Source organism: Salmo trutta, chromosome 3, assembly GCF_901001165.1.
Source record: "Salmo trutta chromosome 3, fSalTru1.1, whole genome shotgun sequence".
In the NCBI taxonomy this organism is placed as follows: domain Eukaryota; kingdom Metazoa; phylum Chordata; class Actinopteri; order Salmoniformes; family Salmonidae; genus Salmo; species Salmo trutta.
The window spans coordinates 24,171,659-24,182,383 of record NC_042959.1 but is presented as its reverse complement, the minus strand read 5'-3'; the positions used below and the strand labels follow the sequence as shown (position 1 = coordinate 24,182,383).

Below are 10,725 nucleotides of genomic sequence, written 5' to 3'. Positions count from 1 at the left end.
TAGCAGCATCCACCAGCTGGAGCACCTAGGTTACACCAAACAAACCTTTTCCATAAAAAGAGCCCCCCTAAAAATGTTTCCTAAAGACCTGGAGGCAGTACATTTTCAATTTCAGATCCGCTCGAGTTTGATGGAGTCGGTAACATGAAGCAATAATAGGCTGACAAGGATAAGTCTTGCAGCCTGGCGAATATGCAGTCTGCGTCTCAATACACATCCCAATCAACATGTGGGCACAGAGGGCCTGAAGAGACAAGTCTTCAGGGAGACATCTCACTCGCCCAGAAACCGCCCAAGACTCCAGACCTCTCCTTCTGTAAAGCATGGACTACCCGGTAAGAAATATATTTCAATGTTTTCAATAAATTACAAAAATATAACAGGGTTGACAGGTTTATATTTTGGTAATTGACCACAAGTGGTTTGCTCAAACATTTTTATTCGTGACCAAATTATTTCACGTTTTTTAATTTAAAATGACGCAAAATGCTTTTAGCTTTTAAAAATTTAGGAAGGAAATCAATTTGACCAGATTTATTTTGTTGCAGCTCAATTTTACCTCCTGCAAAACGAACGTCCTTAATAATATTAAAAACGCTTCGGTTTGATAGCTGTTATTATTGAGATTCATTTTAAAGCGATGTAAACAACCATTCAAAAGTAAACTCAACTCCTTGTTTCATGTCGCCAATGTTATTTCAAGAGCTTATCCTCCACTATGCTGGGCCTTCTTCGCTAACAGCCTAATATTGTATTTATTTCACCTTTATTGAACCAGGTAGGCTAGTTGAGAACAAGTTCTCATTTACAACTACGACCTGGCCAAGATAAAGCAAAGCAGTGCGACACAAACAACAACACAGAGTTACACATGGAATAAACAAGCGTACAGTCAAACCTCACGGTTTATTAGGCTACCACACACAGCACCAATAAGATTAATAACTACTTCGACTTTAGAGAATAAGCAACGTTTTGTTACCTTTTTGAAGATGTGTTACCCTTTTGCAGGTTTTTTTCGCTTGTTTGTTTTATTTCCATTGTGATTGTAGCTTACTCTTTACAGAAATAGAAATATTACGAAACATAATGTGAATGCTGATTCAATTCGTTGTCTAATTTAGTCACCTCATGTTGGGGTTCTTATGATAAGGAAAAGTTACAGAAAACGCAGAGACCCTATCACCTCTATCCCACCCCTGGGAATTCAAATTAAGCAAGTGAGAGCACACATCCGTGCATGACTCGTTACTTCTAATCTAAATAATTAACAGGCTCTCAATATTCATGTCATGGTGTGCCAAACATGTGAGACATTTTGCCAATATGGTGTCTATTTGTTGTCCAATTACACACATCAATTACATGCAATTCCGATCTTCTGAAAGCTATTTTCCAACGACTTTGTTATGCACGTCAACTTGTTTAGGTCTTTCTGTTCTGTGCAAAATGTGCTCGACATGCCCTTGCAATTTTTCATTTCAGATACACGGGTGCACAACTTGAAAAAAATGCATGAGCAATTTCCTATTCAAATAATTTTGTATTCAAATATCAACCAAGTTAGGCATAGGTTTGGTCATCTTAGTGGGTTATTATATATAATACATGAACAATCTTAAGCAAATAGAAAATTAATGTTTTGAAAATAGAAATGCATTTTTTCATGTTGGCACTAAGCGGTTACGGCGGCCGATTATTCAATAGAATCATGGAGTTTCTTCTCGTGAACTGGGAACGGGGTGAATTTGGTCTTAACTATCGAAACAACTATTTATATATCCATCCTTTGTTTTTACCTATGTGTCAAGATGAATTATAGTATTTCAAAAGCTAACAATTTATTAACACTTTCAACACTGTTGCATTGTAGGCTAGCTTGTCAATGGCGGAATTGACGACATTATTTGAGAAGAAAATGCCTACTTTTTTGTCAGATTCAACATTCTCATGCGTTAAATTGGCTAGCAATAAACAAATAACTATTGAGCAGGCCTACATTAGAGGTGTTGCCTAAACGCAAATCCCATTCATCCATGGAAATGTACACCTCTTCCTTTTGATGTTTTGATTGCATTATGCTGTACAAGGCAAATTGGTATTGTCATAATCAGTGAAATATCAAAGAGAATGGCAAGCCCTCTTGAATTGGCTGGATAGTAGGAATACACACTGAATAATCTCAGACAAACTCGTTCATGCTTATCAATCCCAATTATTCGCCTCTCACACACAAGCACAAGAATCCACACACATACACATTGGCCATACCACTCTGGGTCAGTGGGGGGCTTCTGACCAATCATAGCATAGGGGTCGCTGCTAGAGGTCAGATGAGCTGACCTCACATATTCTCACCCACACACACACAGACAGACAGACAGACAGACAGACAGACAGACAGACACACACACACACACACCACACACACACACACACACACACACACACACACACACACACACACACACACACACACACACACACACACACACGGAGGCCCTCCATAACAAGATGAAATACAATTATTCCCTCTCAGACAAAGGTGTCTTCCATAGCTAAGTGTATACATCACCTGGTCTTTGTTTGTATGAATAAAGAAAACATTTTAAAAAAATACCTATTCATGTTACATGGTAGTTGCATAGACAGTGTAATTACAGTGTGGGAACACATTTATGCATAAAACATCTGTTATACCTGTTTGTGGTAAATAATTGTACATTACACAAGTAAGAACCTTACAATAAAGGGGTTCTAAAGTCACTTGTTGTGTGTGTGTGTATGTTTGCATGGGTGCACACCTACGTGTGTGTGTGTGCACCTGTGTATGCCTGTGTGTGTATATGCTTCTGCTTGTGCTGTGAAGCCTGGGAGCATGCAAGTGTGTGTGACTCGGACAGCTCTAGCTCCTCTCGTCCCGTTTCCATGGGCCGCTGGCTGGCCGGCCGGCTGGAGCGTGTGAAAGCAGATAACCAGGGCAAATTTCATGACTCACACACTTCCTGCTCTGTGAAGTTATATTAAAGGATGCAGAAAAAACTATCTGATGTTTTGTCTCCAAATCGATTGCTACACATTGAGCATGTTGGCTTCACCCTTGAGTGTGTTCAAAGGATCGGTACCATGGCCCTAATGTGCCTTGAACAGAAAAATAATATGATCCGAGGATGGATTCAGTAGATAAATAAACAGTCTTGTGTTTTCTAACAGTTTTGCCTTCAACCATGTGGTGTTAAATTGACTATTCAGTTTTCTAGTAGTCTTCTAGAAATGTATTGGAATGGGAGGTAATAGCCTATTAGGAATGTGCACTATGTGTCTTTTGGGTGACATGGGACCATGTATCAAGCGTCTCAGAGCAGGAGTGCCTTATGACCACAATGAATACAATTACATGGACAGGGGGGAACTGATCCTAGATCAGCTCTCATACTTGAGACCAGCCAGGTCACCCGTGATACAAGTCAGTATTTGATGTCCATCCATGTCTGAGGATGCCGGGAGATGACGTGGAAACCGGCCACTAGGGGTAACAGTGAGCGCTGTTACTTTCAAGTAGGTTTCGGTTTTGCGAGTGTGTTGTAGGCGTGAATGGGCGGGAATGGCGGATGGGCAGATGAAGCCTATCCCCTACCTTAACCATTCTCAGTGAATGCCTAACCTTATACATTTGGAGTTAAAGCCTGAACTTTACCCTAACTTTGTGTTTTTCTTCTGTCAGTGTGATGTTCTGTAGTTGCCGTTCGACCTGTGATCCATTTCACTGGGGGGAAAACAGAGTCAGAAAGCCTTATTTAACATGTCATAGGAATGTTTTAACATCTGCTGTACATGGTAAGACCAAACAAATAGGAATCATGCCATATGTAAGCAACTCAGATGAGCGGAAAAAGGATAACATTTGTTTATTGGTGGTGGATGGGACGGGCTCGTGATATTAACTGCCATTCCATTTGCTCCGTTTCGGCCATTATTATGAGCCGTCCTTCCCTAAGCAGCCTTCTGTGCTTCACAGTGTGAGGGTTTTTTAAACCCAAAATACACAAATTCATTATCATTTATTGAATATGCAATACGTCTGTTGTGTCTCTGTTGGCTGCCCTATATAGACACATTATAAGCACATTCATAGTGCCTTTTGAGGTATGCCTAAAAAAAAAACAATCTCAAACACAGAGCCATATTATCCACTAATCACCCCACCCACTGCAACTACCAATATCTTCCTCTTCATGTCCCTTCATGTTAACCTGAGTCTCCCCCTCATGTGAGTCATCATGTTCAAACACCTTTAGTTTACACTGTAAGTCTGCCGTCTGGCCAAACGGCGTCAATCGCTTCTCAATGTTTTCCTTTCTGCCGTCACCTCCTATAACATTCTAAATGGCTATTACCTCTACCTCCTACTGTCAGCCACCTCTGACAACTATTCTGATACAGAACATACTTTCATGCTGGTTCAAATTTTACCTTATGTAGAAGGATACATTTCCTAAAAGGCACTTTTTATAGCAAAAAATATATAAAATAAATATATACAATGGCAAGAAAAAGTATGTGAACCCCTTGGAAATACCTGGATTTCTGCATCAAATTTGATCTGATCTTCATCTAGGTCACAACAATAGACAAACACAGTCTGCTTAAACTAATAACACTCAAACAATTATACGTTTTCATGTCTTTATTGAACACACCGTGTAAACATTCACAGTGCAGGATGGAAAAAGTATGTGAACCCTTGGATTTAATAACTGGTTGACCCTCCTTTGGCAGCAATAACCTCAACCAAATGTTTTCTGTAGTTGCAGATCAGACCTGTACAATGGTCAGGAGGAATTTTTGACCATTCCTCTTTACAAAACTGTTTAAGTTCAGCAATATTCTTGGGATGTCTGGTGTGAACTGCTCTCTTGAGGTCATGCCACAGCATCTCAATCGGGTTGAGGTCAGGACTCTGAGGTCAGGGCCACTCCAGAAGGCATATTTTCTTCTGTTGAAGCCATTCTGTTGTTGGTTTACTTCTGTGTTTTGGGTCGTTGTCCTGTTGCATCACCCAACTTCTGTTGAGCTTCAATTGGCAGACAGATAGCCTAAGATTCTCCTACAAAATGTCATGATAAACTTGTGAATTAATTTTTCCGTCGACGATAGAAAGCTGTCCAGGCCCTGAAGCAGCAAAGCAGCCCCAAACCATGATGCTCCCTCCACCATACTTTATAGTTGGGATGAGGTTTTGATGTTGGCATGATGTGCCTTTTTTTCTCCACGCATAGTGTTGTGTGTTCCTTCCAAACAACTCAACTGTAGTTTCATCTGTCCACAGAATATTTTGCCAGTAGCGCTGTGGAACATCCAGGTGCACTTTTGCAAACTTTAGATGTGCGGCAATTTTTTTTTGGACAGCAGTGGATTCCTCCGTGGTGTCCTCCCATGAACACCATTCTTGTTTAGTGTTTTACGTATCATAGACTTGTCAACAGAGATGTTAGCATGTTCCAGAGATTTCTGTAAGTCTTTAGCTTACACGCTAGGATTGTTCTTAACCTCATTGAGCATACTGCTCTTGCAGTCGTCTTTGCAGGACAGCCACTCCTAGGGAGAGTAGCAACAGTGCTGAACTTTCTCCATTTATAGACAATTAGTTTTACCGTGGACTGATGAACATCAAGGCTTTTAGAGATACTTTTGTAACCCTTTCCAGCTTTATGCAAGTCAACAATTCTTAAACTTAGGCCTTCTGAGATCTCTTTTGTTTGAGACATGGTTCACATCAGGCAATGCTTCTTGTGAATAGCAAACTCAAATTTTGTGAGTGTTTTTTATAGGGCAGGGCAGCTCTAACCAACATCTCCAATCTTGTCTCATTGATTGGACTCCAGGTTAGCCGACTCCTGACTCCAATTAGCTTTTGGAGAAGTCATTAGCCTAGGGGTTTCCCAACCTACACTGGGAATGTTTAAATGATATATTCAATATAGACAAGAAAAATACAATAATTTGTGTGTTATAAGTTTAATCACACTATGTTTGTCTATTGTTGTGACAGATGAAGATTAGATCAAATTTGATGACCAATTTATGCAGAAATTCAGGTAATTCCAAAGGGGTCACTTACTTTTTCTTGCCACTGTGTATACACTACCGTTCAAAAGTTTGGGGTCACTTAGAAATGTCCTTGTTTTTGAAAGAAAAGCACATTTTTTGTCCATTAAAATAACATCAAATTGATCAGAAATACAGTTTAAACATTGTTAATGTTGTAAATGACTATTGTAGCTGGAAACGGCTGATTTTTAATGGAATATGTACATAGGCGTACAGTGGCCCATTATCAGCAACCATCACTCCTGTGTTCCAATGGCACATTGTGTTAGCTAATCCAAGTTTATAATTTTAAAAGGCTAATTGATCATTAGAAAACCCTTTTGCAATTATGTTAGCACAGCTGAAAACTGTTGTTCTGATTAACGAAGCAATAAAACTGGCCTTCTTTAGACTAGTTGAGTATCTGGAGCATCAGCATTTGTGGGTTTGATTACAGGCTCAAAATGGCCAGAAACAAAGAACTTTCTTCTGAAACTCGAGAGTCTATTCTTGTTCTGAGAAATGAAGGCTATTCCATGCGAGGAATTGCCAAAGAAACTGAAAATCTCATACAATGCTGTGTATAGTGGTTCCTCCTATAAAAGTTGTGAGTTTATACCGCAGGACTTCGAGGTACCCAGCGTCAAGGCTTCATTACTCCAGACCACCACAAGGGGGAGGAAGAGCACTCATTATGCATTTGGGTCCCAAGGTTTTTAATATGACCAATCATTTAGAGTGGTTCCAACGACGAATTTGACGCGAGCCACATTTGTTAGGTTCTGAACTAATATTCATACCAATCTATGAACCTCAGCTATCATAGTTGTTGTATCAACTTCAAGTCTGAATGGCATTAATGGAGCCTAAGGATAGAGTAGAATATAATAACTTTATTGTGCCAAGGATGCAAGTCCTATATACATGTACTGTATTTATTACCATGCATGAGATCCCCACATTGTAGCCTGTACATTGATATATTCACTGATCATGTACTCTTCCTTGGCAAATAAATGTGCGGTTCAGGTATGAATCTCTGAGACATTCTTTTTCAGTCATATCAAACTCCATTCTTTGAATGATGCTGTGTCTGAATGTATGTATGACAATTATACACTTCAACAGTGTTTACCACTCTTGCTCCTGGGACATCAATGATAACACACTGTATCTATGCAATAGACTATAAACATGATTTAAGTAAAGGCTGATTTGTAATTCATATATACAGAAAAGAAACCTATGCATATCTAACTCCCTTCATCTACATTAATCTGAGGACACAGGATAGTATTTCAATGAGATACTCAATTTCGTCCAGTGGAGAATGTGAAATGCTTTATTTAAAGAAGTTCATTACTCAGGTGTTATAAATACATAATACATGCATTATAATTCTGATAATTGTAATATTATATTATAAATACAAGTTCAATCTGTACTTCACTGCACATATGTTGTGCATTGTAAAACGAGGGAGAAAGACGAGGTGGGGAGAGAGGTGTAGAAGACAGAAAGGGCAAGAGGTAAGAAGTGAGGCAGACAGCATATGATTAATGAATTACAGTGCTACGCTAATATTCTCTCAGTTCATCACAATTACAGTGTCTCTAGGGTGTCTCCTAACCAGCCTTGGGCCCCCAGTTGGCCCGAAGGTTATCTTAAGAGTGGGTGAGGTGGCGATGATGGGACTGGCTTCCTCTCTCACATCAAACATACCAGCAGACAAGAGACAGATGGATAGGGAGAGAGCATGATTAAGCCTTGTTTTTTTACTCTAACACGGTCAGTCATCATAATCATCAGGAGGTGAAATGCAAAACTGACCTTGGATCATTAACTCTGGGACTACTAAATCTCTATCTGTATTTCAATGTAAAGCATCTCTTTAATAATACTTCCTTTTGACCCGACCAAGTAACCTCTCACCTATGATCATGCTGTGCCCTCTGTGTCAGCCAGTTCAGATGCGGGAGGGGTTTACCAAAACAGCTGATATAACCTTGAGGATTTAGGGAGAAGGGGGAGAGGGATGAAGTGAAGGAGAGAGACTGTTATTGTGTGTGTGTGCAATAGACACCTGGTGTCCACACTAAGTGGCTACGGAGTACTTTATGCTGAAAAACAGACACATGAGGACAAACAATAGAAGATGATGTCAATAGAAGATACTGTATGTGACGCAGACACCTATCGGGGTGTACCTGAAACATTTAAATATAGAGGGCTATGTGTCTCACCACTTGGTTATTGCAAGGCTAACCCCCAGGGAAATCATGACTTGGCAGCAACAGATAGTCCAGTGAAAATGGCTGTGTTTATGTGGTGTAAATCTGAAAATTAGCAGTTGACATCTTAAGGGTTAAGATCTCATACAAGGGTTAAGATCTTGTACAACGCTGTGTACTACTCCCTTAACAGAACAGCACAAACTGGCTCTAACCAGAATAGAAAAAGGAGTGGGAGTTCCCCGTACACAACTGAGCAAGAGGACAAGTACATTAGAGTGTGTAGTTTGAGAAACAGACGCCTAACAAGTCCTCAACTGGCAGCTTCATTAAATAGTACCCGCAAAACACCAGTCTCAACGTCAATAGTAAAGAGGCGACTCCGGGATGCTGGCCTTATAGGCAGACTTGCAAAGAAAAAGCCATATCTCAGACTGGCCAATAAAAAGAAAAGATTAAGATGGGCAAAAGAAGACAGACACTGAACAGAGGAAGATTGGAAAAAAGTGTTATGGACAGACGAATCTAAGTTTGAGGTGTTCGGATCCCAAAGAACATTTGTGAGATGCAGAAAAAAGGAAAAGATGCTGGAGGAGTGCTTGACGCCATCTGTCAAGCATGGTGGAGGCAATGTGATGGTCTGGGGGTGCTTTGGTGGTGGTAAAGTGGGATATTTTTACAGGGTAAAAGGGATCTTGAAGAAGGGACACTCCATTTCGCAACGCCATGCCATACCATGTGAACGGCGCATAATTGGAGCCAATTTCCTCCAACAACAGGACAATAACCCAAAGCACAGCTCCAAACTATGCAAGAACTATTTAGGGAAGAAGCAGTCAACTGGAATTATGTCTATAATGGAGTGGCCAGCACAGTCACCGGATCTCAACCCTATTGAGCTGTAGTGGGAGCAGCTTGACCGTATGGTACGTAAGAAGTGCCCATCAAGCCAATCCAACTTGTGGGTGGTGCTTCAGGAAGCATGGGGTAAAATCTCTTCAGATTACCTCAACAAATTCACAACTAGAATGCCAAAGAATGCCAACAATTAAATGGTGAGAGAAATGACAAGACAACCCAAATACAGCCCTCATTTCAGCTGAGACACTCAGACAGAATCCCTTCACTGTCTTGAGGCCCCCAGAAGCCAACCTAAGTACTGCTTTCAAAAAAATTGCAATCTTACCTAGATTGATAGTCTAGTATTGAAATAATGAAGGTAAAATTACGTATTTTGATCTCGCTTGCCCATAAAATGCATCATTATATTTAGTCTTGTATCAAGATATTCTGATTTGTATCAAGGCTTTTTTAGGTTAAAATAAGGTAAATTGTCTGCCAGTGCAGTAAGATAATTTATTTGGGTAAGACATCAAATCAGTGCATTCAAATGGTACGCGATATGTAGGTAAGACTGACATTGTTTGCAGTCTTGAGGTTGGCAGGTATTGCGTGTCTATATGGCCCAATTCCAAACCAAAAACGTGTTCCCTTGCAGATCTGCAAATAACTAAATCATTGTCATTATCAGAAACTAGACCGTGTCAACGAAAAGACCTTCCCAGATCTTTACGATCAGTAGAACATGGGTAATCAACAAGGAGAGAGGGTAGAGACCAATGGATAGTATTGGAACCCAGAAGCGACTTATTGGCTCAAGCTATATGTCACAGATGGTAGAATCTCAGGAAGTTGATCTAGGAAATACACTGAGGAATATTGATCTGTGGTAACATTATCTATGTCTGATCTCCACAGGATGTCCACTTCCACTGGGGGCTGCAGTGAGACAAAGCTACTGGGATCTCCTATAGGACCTACGGTCTTCTGACAGACACCTGCTACAGTACAAGGGAGAACCATGGCACCACGGTCCTCGGCACTACCTCTATTCATCTAGATTTTACACTACAGTGTGGTTCATGCTCATACTGCAGTGGAACATGATGCCCAGTAATACTGCATGACTATTCTAATCATATTGAAAATTGTTTGTTTCAGTTCAAGTTTCATTCTACTGTACAAGTGTTCATTATATGCAGTTGCTAAAACGTATATGGTTTGTCTTGACAAGATGCAAGCAATGATTATTACATTGTTATTCACAAAGATGATTATTGTCTCAATAAATAAAGATGTCCATAAAACATGTTGTGATTAAAAAGGTTTAAACTGTTCCCATAAGTGACAGGGTGTTTATATTGCTTTTCACCACTCTGTAATTCAGATTATATCCAACACTACCAAATAACTGTTCAGATAAAGTAAATATTGAAGCGACTTTAAAATACTTTAAAGTATTTAAAATATGCTTAATTTAGCTTGGAGATTGCACTTTTAGGACTATATATTCCATTAGTTCCATTGTAAACATAATCAAGTGCATCTCAAGTATTTGATGTAT

General features: G+C 39.9%; 1 long non-coding RNA gene across 1 annotated transcript; it reads left to right on the top strand.

Annotated features, from left to right (window-relative positions):
* Positions 1-10,498, top strand: LOC115170858 (uncharacterized). The gene is made up of 2 exons (XR_003871100.1): positions 1-335; positions 10,080-10,498. It is a non-coding gene; the product is annotated as an uncharacterized LOC115170858 (long non-coding RNA).
* The last annotated feature ends 227 nt before the right edge of the window (positions 10,499-10,725 follow it).